This window comes from Leucopleurus acutus (genome assembly GCF_964270905.1).
Source record: "Leucopleurus acutus genome assembly, chromosome: 5".
Lineage (NCBI taxonomy): Eukaryota > Metazoa > Chordata > Mammalia > Artiodactyla > Delphinidae > Leucopleurus > Leucopleurus acutus.
The window spans coordinates 132,878,275-132,895,541 of NC_139147.1; positions in this window are offsets into that span (position 1 = coordinate 132,878,275).

Consider the following 17,267-nt stretch of genomic DNA (forward strand, 5'->3'; position numbering starts at 1 on the left):
GTGCCGTTCTTGCCATTGTATGCTTGCCTGCATTCTGTGTGCTCAGCCACGCCCACCAGGGAAGGAGCTCCTTTGTCTGTGCTGGGTTTAAGGGAAACATTCCACCACAGAAATGCTCCTCCTATTGACTCTGTCCACATTATTGGTCCCTGTAACTAGGGGACAATGGGGAAAAAATACAATTATCAACATTTCCAGAATTATATCCAAAGGGAAACATTTAAAAGAATGCTGGATATGCCATCAACACCTCCAGCTGGCTACTGGTTCTTGCATTTCCCCTGAACCTGCCAGGTCCAATGGTAATAATTGCCACTCTCTCGACTACTGCTAGTCACACTTGCACCTTCCAGGGGGCTCATCCAATGCTTTAATCTGACTCCCCCATACAACTTAACCCAAGGCATGGGGTATGCTATGTTAAACTACACTAATGGCACTTGTCTCACATGCCCCGAGAACCCCCTGAGGCATAATTACACCAGATATCCTGCCCCTTATATAGGGATAAACTATATCTACAACCTTACCCACTGAAGCCCTGTTTCAAATTATGGCCCCATATCCTTAAAAAACACAGAAGCGGAATGTGAGCGGTGGGGAGGAAACATCCCATTCACCTGGTCAACCCAATTCAAGCCACCTGTGGGATTCCAGGCAAACAGTGATCTGGCCTATGGAGCACGATTGTCTGATGGGGTCAGCAGGATCATACACAAGCATCTTGTTAAACATGTTGTAAAGCTTTACATGTTTAATTATCAACATGGTGGTCTGCTGTCCCCTAATTGTTTAAGTACTAACAACAGTTATGTCCTTCAAGGACTGTCTGCTCTTAACAACAGTGAGACAGACATCTGAAGGGTTTGTTTTCCTCCACAGACACCCAAACCATCATATGTTACAGAATTATGGTCAGGCCCTGTTCTACTTCCAACCAAGCTATGACCTATAAATGCATTGATAATGTCCACTTCATAGAAGTGTGTACTCTAGGGACTATAGGAATAAGAGGCATTTTCATCTATAACAGCACCACTCAGGCTCACCACCAAACCCAGAGAGCACTAGGAATGATCTTAGCAGGGGCAGGGCTGGCCGCTCTACAGGGAGGCTTTACCTATCATGAAGCAACACTGAGAAATCTCACCAGACAGCTTGGTTTATGATGGAACAGACGGAAAAAGGCTTAATGGTACTTAAGACCTCCCTTGTTTCTTTGGCTAATGTAGTTCTTGACAATCATCTAGCTCTTAAGTACTTTCTGGCAGAATGAGGTGGAGTTTATGCAATAACTAATACTTCCTGCTGCACCTGGATCAATGCAACAGGACAGGTAGAGGTTAATATTAAGGAAATATACACCCAGGTAGAATTTTGGCAACAATTTTGGCAGGGGCAATATTGCCTCTACTTTCTGGTCAACAGTTAAGGAAGCCCTCCCAAAGTTAACGTGGTTCCTTTCCTTTCTAGGCCCTTTGGTGGCTATTGTCGTTTTCCTTCTTTTTGGCCCTTGTTTGTTTAACCTTTTGTTTAAGTTTGTGTCTTCTAGGCTCCAACAGTTTCAGGTAAGACTCATGATGGCTCAAGGAATTCAACCCATTCCAGAGAAGGTGGCCCAGGTCCCTACAGGTCCTTGAACACCCAGTGAGGGACTTCTACACCTCTAGGATAGGCTCTAGGATAGGTCTGTGGCCCCAGTCCAGCAGGAAGAAGTTTCAGAAGAGACCTTCAGCCCCTTTCCCCTTAAGAATAAGGGTGTAGAGTCCCTCAGGGGTAAAAAAGACAGGCTGGGACCCAGGAGCCTCTGCTGCAGGGCTTGCACCTGGACAAACATCTCCTCGAGTGACAGAATATCTATACAAAGAAACCAAAAAGGACTAAAAATAACTGCGTTCATGTGCAGTTGGGGCAAATTATGCACAACAAGATACAAAAAGACCAAAAGCCCAACAAAAACAGAGTGTTGGGAGCAAAAGCAGGGCACTGAACATGCCCCCTGCACACAGCACCACCAAGGGGGTGGGCAGACCACCTAAGCCACCCCTCTGGCCTGACCCCTGGACCCACCCCTACCCTTACTCCACATAAAGGACCAACTCACATCCCCTCAGGGAGAGAGAAAGGGCACCTGTTAATTGTTTTCACTCCCTCATGCTGCAGCAGGGGCCTCAGTAAAGCCTTGCCTGAATTTCTTTTCTGGCCTCTTATCAATTTCTATTGATTAAGGAGGCCAAGAACCCTAGTCGATAACACAATCTCATTCCTTCCTTAATATTAGTTTTCAGACACTTACATGTAACTCTATCTCCCCAGAGGCCTTTGTTTATAGTTATAAAATTTTTATTGCTACAGAATTCCTTTCAGCTTTTTATGATTTCTTTTGCTTTGAGGTCCCGTCTGGATCTGACATCCTACGATTCTGAGATGCTCCATGATGAAAGCAATGTTTTAAACTCTAGTCTTGTCAAGCGCAAAAAGAATGTAAGGATGAAGCAACGAAGAGAGCAACAGAAGTGCTGTTATTGTTACTGTTCTGCAGAATTGTAAAAGTAGCTCAAAATGACAGCACTGTTGAGTCCCCTTCCTTCACATAGCTGTAAATTCATAAACAAGTTGTTTTCCAAGAGCATGTCAAGGTTTTCTCCTTCCCAAGAATTTTCCCCCAAGTGTCTTTGATGGCTTCGTACCATGCATATCTTATCATGTTACCATGCATATCTTATCATGTAAAAACTGCCTCCCTGCCCCCTTAAGAGCAGGTGCTCAACTCTCTACTTCCATCTGCCTTGTTTCTTACACTTCTGTCCTTGTTAGGAGCTTCCCTCCTTTGTTTTCCAAAGAGGCAAATTTGTTACAGGTGCCTTCACTCTGCAGGTTAACATTGCCAGAGCTGCTAAGTCCCCTGCAGCCTGTGGCTGTGTTTCTTGCTATGGGTACAAGCAAATGCAATGCTGAGACTGCCAATTGAATTTCAATATGCATCAGACTGACTATAATATCTGAATGAGGAATTTCATTTTGCTAATTTTAAACATGTAAGAGCTAAATAACACACTTAAAATTTTTTACTGGGCAACACCTTTTCAGTAATTGTCCTAGCTTGGGTGCTCTCTCCCTTTCTATCCCCAAATGCACAAAGTTCACCTTGTCCCTAGAAGAGAAGTGGTCACTATGATAGAAGTCACATTCTGCCTTCTTTTCTGAAAGTTTTACCAAACCAAACCTGGGTCCGCTTACCCATGTGCAGTAAAGCCCAATCTACTGACACAAGGTTGTGGTGAAGGAAAGTGGAGCATTTATTGCAGGGCACCAATCAAGGAGTCCAGGTAGCTAGTGCTTAAAAGGCCCTAACACCCCAAAGGCTTTCAAGGGAAGGTTTTTAAAGACACGGTGAGGGAGGTGCATTGTGGGACATGTGATCAGCTCATGGACATTTTTCTGATTGGTTGGTGGTGAGGTAATTGGTAGTCAACAACATCAACCTTCTGGTTCCAATTAGTGTAAGATCTATGTGCTTGTGGGCAGCATACAGTTAACTTTTTCCACCTGCTGGGGTTTCAGTAACTGCAAAACAGCTCAGAGGACATGGCTCAGAATATTATCTATAGCCCTTGAGGAGGAACTAGAGGTCCTTGACTTTATTATTATTTTGTCTTGCTTGACTGTTTTCCTTTCTTTCTGCATTTTCTCACTTCTCTGATTACATTTACTCTTTGGAAGTTGGGGAAAGCCTAGGAAGCTAAAGTTTTTCTACACACAAGAGGCAGGCGGAGGACATGGGGGTGGGGGTCTGTCCCAGGAAGGCCCCATAGGGTCCTGCTTGGTTACAAAATCACAACCAACTCCATAAGATCACCAGGCAAAATTTAACACAACCATTTCTTGGGACAACAATTCCCACATGCTCCATAGCATGTGGAATCTTCCTGGACCAGGGCACAAACCCATGTCCCTTGCATCGGCAAGCGGACTCTCATCCACTGTACCACCAGGGAAGCCCTGGGACAACAATTCTTGATCAGAGCCACAGGAAGAGAACAATAAGATGCCCCCTTCTGCCCAGGCAGAGTGTGCCAGTTATTATGTAATTGTCTCTCAACTTCAAACACATCATTCTATACTCTACTTGGTGATGCTGGGTTTCTACAAATCATTCTACCCCTTTGCCAACTATTCCACTAGTAGGCTCTGCCAATGGAGGGTGACAGCAAGGTTGAAGGAATAAAAATGGACTTGTTCCTTTCTGTTCCAGTTTTGTTTCCTGTTCTTGAGAATCACACCAATGATGCTCCTTCACCCTGACAGCAGCACTCTGGCAGCAAGCATTTATTTCTATCATTTCTATAGTGGAGGTTGAATCCAGCTTGCAGATTTCCAGCACTCTCAGAATCAGCATCATTTTCCCTCTCAGAGGTATCAGCACAGCCAGATATGTCCTCCCCTCAGAGGTTTGAGTCCCAGCCTCTTTCCTAACTTGATACTAAGAATGTTTGGTGGGCCCAGACTTCTTGCATTTGCATGCATGGGATTGAAATTCAGGTCATTTTGTTGGAATGTTAAGGATAAGGACATCACAAGAAGGCTGGGGGACTTGGGGACATTCAGTTTACATGTTAATGACTCACAAAACTGTATCTATATGCCAGACATCTTTCCTGCATTTAAACAGAGGGCCTATATGTGCCTCAAACTCAGAATGTCTACAATTAAATCATTGTCTTCCCCCTTAACTCAGTGAATGTTGACACCATCTACCACTTCCCAGAAAGAATCACTTTTTACCTTCACAGACAGTCTCCAAGTAATGTCAATTTTACTTCCTAAATGTCTCCTAATCTCCATCTCTAATTCACAGCCCTAGTTCAGGTCCACTGATCTCACTGCATTACTGTAAAACCCTCCTATTGTCTCTTTGCTTTCAACTCTTTCCGTTCTAATCTGTCTAGAGTGTACACGGCTTTTAAAAGATCTAAAAAGATAATAAAAACTTATCATTTCCAGGACATAATCCCAGATCTGTCCAGGGACTCTGAAAGACTCTCTTATGACTCCAAGTCATTTAAATTTTTTTTCTTTTTATCACTGGCTCTGAGCAATGTGATCATTTGTCTTGTGTTTTTTACTTCATGTTTCTTGTGCCTGTTGTTCATTGAGCTTGGATCTGTGGGTTTATAGTTTTCATAGTTTGAAAATTTCGGGGCCATCATTTCCTCCAATATTTCTTCTGTGCCCACATGCGGGGACTCCAATAACAGGTATATTGGGCTGCTTGAAATTGTCCCACAGCACACTGATTCACCCTTTTTGCATTCTCTTTTCTCCTCGAGTTTCACTTTGTACACCTTCTAGTGCTATGTTTTGAATTCACTAGTCTTTTCTTTTGTCATATCTAATCAATCTTTAATTCCAGTGTATTTTTCATCTCAGTCATTATTGTTTTCCTCTCTAGAAGTTCTACTTTTATTATATTTTTATATTTTCCATGTCTCTACTTAACATTTTGAGCATGTATAATACAGTTATAACAACTGTTTAAATGTCTTCATCTTCTAAATCTAAGGTCTATGTCAATTCTGAGTTAGTTTCACTTAATTGATTATTCTCCTCATTATGGATTATGTTTTCCTACTTCTTTGCCTGTTAATCTTTGGTTGGATGCCAGACATTGTAAAATTTACCTTGTTGGATGCTTAATATTTTTGTATTCCCAGTTCTCATTCTTTTGACTACCCAGCATCTGTACCTTCTATTGAGGCAGAGCTTGTATCCCATCATAGAAACTGAAAATGCCAGACCCATTTTTTTCCAGCATCCTTGCAGTGAGGATGAAAGCCCATGACCTAGCCATGACCATGACCAATATCAATACTTGTTCTACACTTTAAATAAGAAACAGGTGCAGGGAAGAAGCAGAGATCACAGTGAGTTCATTCTAGGGACAGGAAGCAGCAGCAGCAGTAAGAGCAGCTACATCCATTCTCTAGAGGCAACATTCCTAGTGGCCATAGTAACAATGGCCTAGCAGATGGCCATCTGGTACCCAGCAGGGTAGCAGTGAGATTTTCACTAGACCTGTTCTGTAGTGAGATTTTGGGCTTTTTTCCAGCTGTGTAGTCTGCCAGCCTGGTTGTCCAGTTTTTCTAGAGATGCTGCATGCCATCCAATATTCGTTAACATTTTTTATTATTGTGTGGACAAAGAATGTCTTTTTTGCAACATGTCTGATTTTCTTTAATTAACAGTAATCTTTTGATGTTCTGACTACCTGGGATTTTTTTGCAAAAACCCCTATATATCCTGGCTCCTCCCTTACCTCTTCGGACAAGTCCCTCAGAGCGATCTGAGAGGCTGCTTCCTGGGATTAAGTCCTCAGCAAATCTGCAAAATAAAACATAATTCTCAACTTTTAGGTTATGCATTTTTTTTTCAGTCGACAATTGAAATATATGTATGTGTGTGTGTGGTGTGTATAGTTATATTTATGTTTATATATATATATATATATATATATCTCACATAATTGATGATTTTTCACAAACTGAATTTTCATGAACCAAACACATGTTTATAACCAATGCTCAAATCAAGAAACAGAATATTATCAACATCCTAGAAGCTTCCTTATTTCCCCTCCAGTCATTACCCTCTGCCATCCAAGGATAACCATAATCATGACTCCTAACATCAGAGATTAGTTGTGCCTGTTTTTTTAACTTTATACAAATTGAATCATACAACATATTCTTTTGTGTATGTCTACCATTATATTTATGAGATTCATTCTTATGGTTTTATGTAGTTGTGGCTTGTTTATTCTTGTTGGAATAGTAAAGCATTCCATTTTATAAGTATACTTTATAAATGCATTTATACATTTGTGTTGAGGGTCCTGTGAACTAAAAATGCCACCGGCCGTCTCAGTAAACAAGGGATGTTACAGCCGTCAGCCACTACAGCCACCCCTGACAGTGAGCCCTGAGGGAATAGCTGAGGTGCATATCGAAGGAATGATTTCGATGAGCCCAGACTCTTGCATCCTTCCATACACAGAAAAGCGCTAAATTTGGTGTTCTCACTACCTGGTCTTTGTTGCAAAAACTCTGTATATCCTGGCTCCCACCTTGCCTTTTCTGAGCAGTCCCTCAGAATGATCTGAGATGCTGTGTCCCGGGCTTAAGTCCTCAGTTTTGTCCACCGAATAAAATATAAGTCTTAACTTTTAGGTTGTGCATTTTTTTTCAGTCTCCAAGACCACACTCATGTTCAACGATTTGCTAGAGAGACTCACAGAACTCAGAAAAGTAACTGTTATATTCCAGTTAAGGTTTGTTACAGTTAAAGGATACAGATTGAAATCAGCAAAAGGAAAAGGTACATAGGGCTGAGTCCAGAGAAAAACAGGCACAAGGTTCTAGGTGTCCTCTTCCAGTGCAGTCGCATGGGTAGAACTTAATTTTTCCAGCAAGTATGGGTGACAACAGGTGCAAAGTGTTGCCAATCAGGGAAGCTCTTTCAAGCCTTGATGTCCAGGTTTTGGGGGTTTCTTTGGAGATCAGTCACTACAGGAATGCAGTGCCCACATGACAGACCTCAGCTACTCAGTCTCACCCTCATTATACATCATGACCTAAAGGCTCAGGCATACAGAAACAGGCATTCACATGAGTCACATTATTAGCTTAACCTAACTGGCATAGCCCATGGCTTTAGGCATACAAAGACACACTTTTCAGGAAGGATATTGCATGGGCTCAGAGAGCTGCTCCCAGGATCCAAGCCAAGGGCCCGTTCTGAAGATTCTGGGAATGTAGAGGGTTCAAGTAGTCCAGGCTTGCAGAATTAACCCATTCTGCATACTATTATACTGTTGATGGGTATTTAAGCAGTTTACATTTTTTATTAATATGAATAGTGTTGCTATAAACATTCTGGTACATATTTTTGGTGAAGATTTGGGTGCATTTATATTGGGTGGTTCCTCAGTAGTGGAAATAATAGGTCATAGGATATGTATTCAGTTTTCATAGACACTGCCAAATCGTATTCCAAAGTTACTATACAAATTTAAACTCCCACCATCAGTGTATGAAAGTTTTCAATGTCTTTCTTTTTTGTGGGGGCTGGCCTGCTGCATGGCTTGCTGGATCTTAGTTCCCCAACCAGGGATTGAACCATGCCCCCTGCATTGGGAGCGTGGTGTCTTAACCACTGGATCACCAGGGATGTCCCTGGTTATCTATTTTATATATAGTGGTGTGTATATGTTAATCCCAAATTCCTAATTTATCTCCCCCACCTCTTTCTCCTTTGGTAACAAATTTGTTTTCTATGTCTGTGAGTCTATTTCTGTTCTGTAAATAAGTTCATTTGTATCATTTTTTTAGATTCCTCATATAAGCAATATCATATGATATTTGCCTTTGTCTGACTGACTTCACTTAGTATGATAATCTCTATGTCCCAATATTCTCTCTATTCTTTTTTTAAAGATTTTTTTTTGACGTGGACCATTTTTAAAGTCTTTATTGAATTTGTTACAACATTGCTTATGTTTTTTTTAATGTTTTTTGGCCCTGAGGAATATGGGATCTTAGCTCCCTGACCAGGGATTGAACCCGCACCCCCTGCATTGGAAGGTGAAGTCTTAACCACTGCACCCCCAGGAAAGTCCCTCGATATTCTCTTAATGAATCTGTTTTCTGTTTAAATTAGCCAGAGTCAGTTTCTGTTGTTTACAAATGAGACTTCCTAGTTGATATAATCCCATCTTACATTTTTTTGCATTTGTGTCCAGCTTGGTCTTCTGCATTTCTTTTCGTTTTGACAGATGTTTGCTGAGTATCTATACTGTGTGCTAGGAACATAGACCCTGATCTTTGCCTGTGTAAGTCAGTTTGGCTGGACTCCAGGTCCTCTGACTGCAGCTTTGTCCTCAGGACTCCTGGTAATTCCACACTTCCTTTTATCCCCTATTGTCTGTGCATTCTTTTTCTTGAACCCCTATAGTTCTGGTCCTAGTCCTTCCTGATTGGCATAGAACCAAACTCCCCAAGCCTCAGCTCCAACAGAGGGCTTCCTAGTATTAAGAGGAAGGGTCTCTCCCTCAGGTCTTTAAGTTGCATAGACCAGTGTTGGGGTTCAACTGTGTCCTCTCCCCAAAAAAGATATGTTGGAGTCCTAACCTCCAGTTCCTCAGAATGTGACCGTATTTGGAGATAGGGCCTTTATAGAGGTAACTGAGTTAAAATGTCACCATTAAGGGGCAGCCCTAATCCAATATAATGAGTGTTCTTATAAAAGGGGAAATCTGGAAGCAAAGATACAACTGGAGAGATGACAATGCAAAGAGACACAGGGAGAAGATGGCCATATATAAGCCAGGGAGAGAGTCCTGGAAGAGACTCTTCCCTCACAGCCCTTAGGAGGAATCAACTCTGCTGACGCCTTGATTTTGGACTTCCAGCCTCCAGAACTGTGAGACAATAAATTTCTGTTTAAGCCACTCCATTCTTGTTACTTTGTTATGGCAACTCTAGCAAACTAACAACCTGGTAGGATGGATCAGCTTTTCTTAATCGTTTTCAGATCACGTGGTGTACAGTAGCGGATCAGAGCATAGTGGCCACCCTTTTGGAAACACTGCTATAGAAACTGAGGTTGGGGACAGAAGAATTTTGGAAGAACAATCCCAAATCTAACTCCAGATTATCTGGCCATTCATGAGAACTTGAACAAGGCCTGGCTAAATCATGGAGATCTACGCACATTGTTCTTTCTGTTTTCACAAATTGATAAGCATGATTCACTTCTCGACAGCCTTCTGTGGGAACACATGGACTGCTTCACTTAGTGGCTATTAACATCTGTTCCACAGTCTGGGGGGCACAGTTTGGGCATGTTTTTCTCCCAGGTCCTTTTCTTGGGAACTTTTCCAAAACCAGAAGATTAATAAAATTTTGATAGGTGCAGGTAGAGCATGTCTTGAAAACTCCCTGAAACATCCTCATCGCCTTTAATCTGGCAGGTTACCTTCAAAGAACTTCAAGCTGAATCCTTGTGAGGGATGGATTTTGCTTGTAAAATATTGTGAAGTTTCAGAACTCCTATTTCTCTTGATGGTCAAACTGTTGATTAAAGAGGGAAAAGCAAGGAGAAAGAAAATGACATAAACAGAAAATACTTTGGGAATATTAAGTGGATTCAGAGACGATGATTTACTGCCCTTCCAGCTAAACTTGGCAATAAAGAATATAGTAAATGTGCCTCATGAGAAACTTCTTTTCTATTTTAAGTCCTTCCTTTAGCTATTTTCACCCTTCAATCTCCACCCTCTTTTTTTTGGTCTTTAGGTCTGGATTTGAATATATTTCAGCAAAGCTGAATAAATGACCCACTTGGTTGAGCCCCAGGGGTCAAATTCTGAATACTGCCTGGAGGTGAACATGGTGACACACCCTCAAGAACTTGTTCTGGTGACATTAAAGAGCATCTTGGTTTGCTGGAGATCAAGATCCTCTTCCACATCTCTGGTTCACTTCCTCTTGCTTCCAGGGACTAGTGACACTGCTCTGTCCACAGAGGTTACTTTGTTTCTTCCTCTTTTAAAATTGAAATGAAGTTCACATAACTTAAAACATACATTTTAAAGCATATGTTTCAGTGGGTTTTAGCATGTTCGCAATGTTGTGCAACCATCAGAACTATCTAATTCCCAAACATTCCATCACCCTAAAAGAAACCTTGTACCCATCATCTGTCACCTCCTGATTCCTCCATCCCCTCCAGGCCTTGACAACCACTAATCTACTTTCTGCCTCTGTGGATTTGCCTATTCTGGACATCATATGTAAATGGAATCATACAATAAATGGACACTGTGACTGGCTTCTTTCACTTAGAATGTTTTCAAGGTTCATCCATGTTGTAGCATGTATCAGGATTCCATTCCTTTATATGCCTGAATATTATTGCATGGTATGAATAGACCACAATTTATTTATCCATTCATCAGTTGATGGACATTTGGGTTACTTCCATTTTTTGGCTTTTATGAATAATACTGCTATGAATATTCATGTACAAGTTTTTGTTTGGATATCTTTTCAGTTCTCTTGGATATATACCCAAGAGTAGAATTGCTGGATCATATGGTAACGTTATGTTTAACTTTTTAAGGAAATGCCGAATGTTTCCCAGAGCTTTTTTCCAAGAGTAGGATGGTAAGACTGATGTCAGACACACTGTTGTCCAGGGGCAGCTGAACTATCAGAGAGAAATGCCCACCTTAAAGTTGAAGATGCAAGAGTGGTGCCCAGAGGAGATGCCAAAGTTGGATATTTCCACTTGGGCATAATCCAAATGCAGTGATTGTTAATGTTGCTGGGAGATGAGGTCTCTGAGAGTGATAACAGGTGGAAAGAAGGGAATACAAGAGACATATCATAGGCCAAACACTGTCTAGGATTGTGCCTTAGATGTGCTACCAATTTAATCACCACAACACAATTAAGTGGTTGCTATCATTAGCTCCATTTTGTAGATGGGGAAACTGAGGCTCACCAAGTTTAAGCATATGAACTGGTTTCCATAGCTTGTATAGAGCAGGGCCAGGACTTAATGCTGGCAAAGCCCATAGATACAACCTGAAAAAAAAAATTAAGGGATTAGAGGTAGATTTTTAAAAAGAGAGTACCATTAAGTGTATCAGGATGTGGTGAGTAACATACAGTGTTCTAGAATAAAAGAGAGGTTTTTTGTTTATTCTTTGTTTTAGGAGAAGGTTTTCAAATATGCCAGCTGTTACAAAGAGGTCAATTAAATGCAAAACATATGTGTATAATAATATCCAGTTGTCTCATTTCTGACCCATTCTATTCCATTGGATGTTTCCTATTCAGACTTTAACTAATACAGCCTGGGCTACAAAGTGATGAAAGGGAAGAACCTACAACAAGATTACTCTATCTGGCAAGGATCTCATTCAGATTGGATGGAGAAATCAAAAGCTTTACAAACAAGAAAAAGCTAAGAGAATTTAGCAACACCAAACCAGCTTTACAACAATTGCTAAAGGAACTTCTCTAAGTGGGAAACACAAGAGAAGAAAAGGACCTACAAAAACAAACCCAGGCTTCCCTGGTGGTACAGTGGTTGAGAGTTGGCCTGCTGATGCAGGGGACATGGGTTCGTGCCCCAGTCCAGGAAGATCCCACATGCCGCGGAGTGGCTAGGCCCGTGAGCTATGGCTGCTGAGCCTGCACATCCAGAGCCTGTGCTCTGCAACGGGATACACCACAACAGTGAGATGCCCGCGTACCGCAAAAAAACAAAGCAAAACAAAAAAAACAAACCCAAAACAATTAAGAAAATGGTAATAGGAACATACATATCGATAATTACCTTCAACATGAATGGATTAAACGCCCCAACCAAAAGACACAGGCTTGTTGAATGGATACAAAAACAGGACCCATATATATGCTGGTTACAAGAGACCCAATTCAGACCTAGGGACACATATAAACTGAAAGTGAGGGGATGGAAAAAGATATTCCATGCAAATGGAAATCAAAAGAAAGCTTGAGCAGCAATACTCATATCAGATAAAGTAGAGTTTAAAATAAAGAATGTTACAAGAGACAAGGAAGGACACTACATAATAATGAAGGGATCAATCCAAGAAGAAGATACAACAATTATAAATATATATGCACCCAATACAGGAGCACCTCAATACATAAGGCAACTGCTAACAGTTATAAAACAGGAAATAGACAGTAACACAATAATATTGGGGGAATTTAACACCTCACCTACACCAATGGCCAGATCATCCAAACAGAAAATTAATAAGGAAACACAAGCTTTAAATGACACAATAGACCAGATAGATTTACTTACTATTTATAGGACATTCCATCCAAAACCAGCAGATTACACTCTTCTCAAGTGCACATGGAACATTCTCCAGGATAGATCACATCTTGGGTCACAAAAAAAGCCTCAGTAAATTTAAGAAAATTTAAATCATATCAAGCATCTTTTCTGACCACAATGTTATGAGATTAGAAATGAATTACAGGGAAAAAACGTAAAAAACACAAACTCATGGAGGCTAAACAATATGTTACTAAATAGCCAAGACATCACTGAAGAAGTCAAAGAGGAAATCAAAAAATACCTAGAGAAAAATAACAATGAAAACACAACGATCCAAAGCTATGGGATGCAGCAAAAACAGTTCTAAGTTTAAGTTTATAGAGGGAAGTTTAAGAGGGAAGTTTATAGCTATACAAGCCTGCCTCAAGAAAGAAGAAAAATCTCACATAAACAATCTAACCTTTCACCTAAAGGAAACTAGAGAAAGAAGAACAAACAAAACCCAAAGTCAGCAGAAGGAAAGAAATCATGAAGATCAGAGTAGAAACAAAGAAAATAAGAGCAAAGATCAATAAAACTAAAAGCTGGTTCTTTGAGAAGATAAACAAATTTGATAAACCATTAGCCAGATTCATCAAGAAAAAGAGGGAGAGGACTCAAATCAATAAATTTAGAAGTGAAAAAGAAGTTACAACAGACACCACAGAAATACAAAGCATCCTAAGAGACTACTGCAAGCAACTCTATGCCAATAAAATGGACAACTTGGAAGAAATGGACAAATTCTTAGAAAGGTATAACCTTCCAAGACTGAACCAGGAAGAAATAGAAAATATAAACAGACCAATCACAAGTAATGAAATTGAAACTGTGATTAAAAATATTCCAACAAATGAAAGTCCAGGAACAGATGGATTCACAGGTGAATTCTATGAAACATTTAGAGAAGAGCTAACACCTATCCTTCTCAAACTCTTCCAAAAAATTGTGGCGGAAGGAACATTCTTGAACTCATTCTATGAGGCCACCATCACCCTAATACCCAAACCAGACAAAGATAATACAAAAAAAGAAAATTATAGACCAATGTCACTGATGAATATAGATACAAAAATCCTCAATGAAATACTAGCAAACAGAATCCAACAACACATTAAAAGGATCATACACCATGATCAAGTGGGCTTTATCCCAGGGATGCAAGGATTCTTCAATATACACAAATCAATCAATGTGATGCACCATTTTAACAAATTGAAGAAAAAAACCATATGATCATCTCAATATATGCAGAAAAAGATTTTGACAAAATTCAACACCCATTTATCATAAAAACTCTCTGGAAAGTGGACATAGAGGGAACCTACCTCAACATAATAAAGGCCATATACGAAAAACCCAAAGCAAACATCATTCTCAATGGTGAAAAACTGAAAGCATTTCCTCTAAGATCAGGAACAAGACAAGAATGTCCACTCTCACTACTATTATTCAACATAGTTTTGGAAGTCCTAGCCATGGCAATCAGAGAAGAAAAAGAATTAAAAGGAATACAAATTGGAAAAGAAGAAGTAAAACTGTCACTGTTTGCAGATGACATGATATTACACATAGAGAATTCTAAAAATGTCAGAAAACTACTAGAGCTAATCAATGAATTTGGTAAAGTTGCAGGATGTAAAATTAATGCACAGACATCTCTTGCATTCCTATACATTAATGATGAAAAATCTGAAAGAGAAATTTAAAAAACACTCCCATTTACCATTGAAAATAAAGAATAAAATACCTAGGAATAAACCTACCTAAGGAGACAAAAGACCTGTATGCAGAAAACTATAAGACACTGATGAAAGAAATTAGAGATGATACAAACAGATGGAGAGATATACCATGTTCTTGGATTGGAAGAATCAATATTGTGAAAATGACTAAAATACCCAAGGCAATCTACAGATTCAATGCAATCCCTATCAAATTACCAAAGGCATTTTTTACGGAAATAGAACAAAAAAATCTTAAAATCTGTATGGAGACACAAAAGACCCTGAATAGCCAAAGCAGTCTTGAGGGAAAAAAGTGGAGCTGGAGGAATCAGACTCCCTGACTTCAGACTATATTATAAAGTTACAGTAATCAAGACAACATGGTACTAACACAAAAACAGAAACATAGATCAATGGAACAAGATAGAAAGTCCAGAGATAAACCCACGCACCTATGTCAACTAATCTATGACAAAGGAGGCAAGGATATACAATGGAGAAAAGACAGTCTCTTCAATAAGTGGTGCTGGGAAAACTGGACAGCTACATGTAAAAGAATGAAATTAGAACACTCCCTAACACCATACACAAAGATAAATTCAATGGATTTGAGACTTAAATATAAGACCAGACACTATAAAACTCTTAGAGGAAAACATAGGAAGAACACTCCTTGACATAAATCATAGCAAGATCCTTTTTGATCCACCTCCTAGAATAATGGAAATAAAAACAAAAATTAAAAAATGAGACCTAATGAAACTTAAAAGCTTTTGCACAGCAAAGTAAACCATAAACAAGACGAAAAGACAACCCTCAGAATGGGAGAAAATATCTGCAAATGAATCAACGGAGAAAGGATTAATCTCCTAAATATATAAACAGCTCATGCAGCTCAATATTAAAGAAACAAACAACCCAATCTAAAAATGGGCAGAAGACCTAAATAGACATTTCTCCAAAGAAGACATACAGATGTATCATGAAAAGCTGCTGAACACTACTAATTATTAGGGAAATGCAAATCAAAACTACAATGAGGTATCACCTCACACCAGTTAGAATGGGCATCATCAGAAAATCTACAAAGAGCAAATGCTCGAGATGGTGTGGAGAAAAGGGAACACTCTTGCACTGTTGGTGGGAATGTAAATTGATACAGCCACTATGGAGAACACTATGGAAGTTCCTTAAAAAACTAAATATAGAATTACCTTATGATCCAGCACTCCCACTATTGGGCGTACACCCAGAGAAAACCATAATTCAAAAAGATACATGCACCCCAATATTCATTTCAGCACTATTTACAATAGCCAGGTCACGGAAGCAACCTGAATGCCCATCGACAGACGAACAGATAAAGAAGATGTGGTACATATATGCAATGGAATATTACTCAGCCATAAAAAGGAACGAAACTAAGTCATTTGTTGAGACATGGATGGATCTAGAGACTGTCGTACAGAGTGAAGTGAGTCAGAAAGAGAAAAACAAATATCGCATATTAACACATGTATGTGGAACCTAGAAAAATGGTACGGATGAACTGGTTTGCAGGGCACAAGTTGAGACACAGATGTAGAGAACAAACATATGGACACCAAGGTGGGAAAGCTGTGGGGGGGTGAGGACGGTGTTATGATGAATTGTGCGATTGCGATTGACATGTAGACACTAATATGCATAAAATTGATGACTAATAAGAACCTGCTGTATAAAAAAATAAATTAAATTTAAATTTAAAAATTAAAAAAGGTTAAATACAAAGTAAAAACGTTAAAGGCTGCAGGGAGAAACAACAATTAACATACAAGGGAATCCCCATAAGGTTAACAGCTGATCTTTCAGCAGAAACTCTGCAAACCAGAAGGGAATGGCAGGACATATTTAAAGTGATGAAAGGGAAAAACCTTAAACTAAGATTACCCAGCAAGGATCTCACTCAGATTCGACAGAGAAATTAAAAGCTTTACAGACAAGCAAAAGCTAAAAGAATTCAGCACCACCAAACCAGCTCTACAACAAATGCTAAAGGAACTTCTCTAGACAGGAAACACAAAAGAAGGAAAAGACCTACAATAACAAACCCAGAACAATTAAGAAAACGGTAATAGGAACATACACATCGATAATTACCTTCAACGTGAATGGATTAAGTGCTCCAACCAAAAGACATAAATTGGATGAATGGATACAAAAACAAGACCCATATATATGCTCTCTACAAGAGACCCACTTTAGACCTAGGAACAAACATAGACTGAAAGTGAGGACATGGAAAAAGATATCCCATGCAAATGGAAATCAAAAGAAAGCTGGAGTAGAAATTCTTATATCAGACAAAATAGACTTTAAAATAAAGACTATTACAAAAGACAAAGAAGGACACAACATAATGATCAAGGGATCAATCCAAGAAGAATATATAACAATTGTAAATATTTATGCACCCAACATAGGAGCACAAAAATACATAAGGCAAATGCTAACAGCCATAAAAGGGGAAATCGACAGTACCATAATCATAGTAGGGGACTTTAACACCCCACTTTCACCAATGGATAGATCATCCAAAATCAAAATAAATAAGGAAACACAAGCTTTAAATGATACATT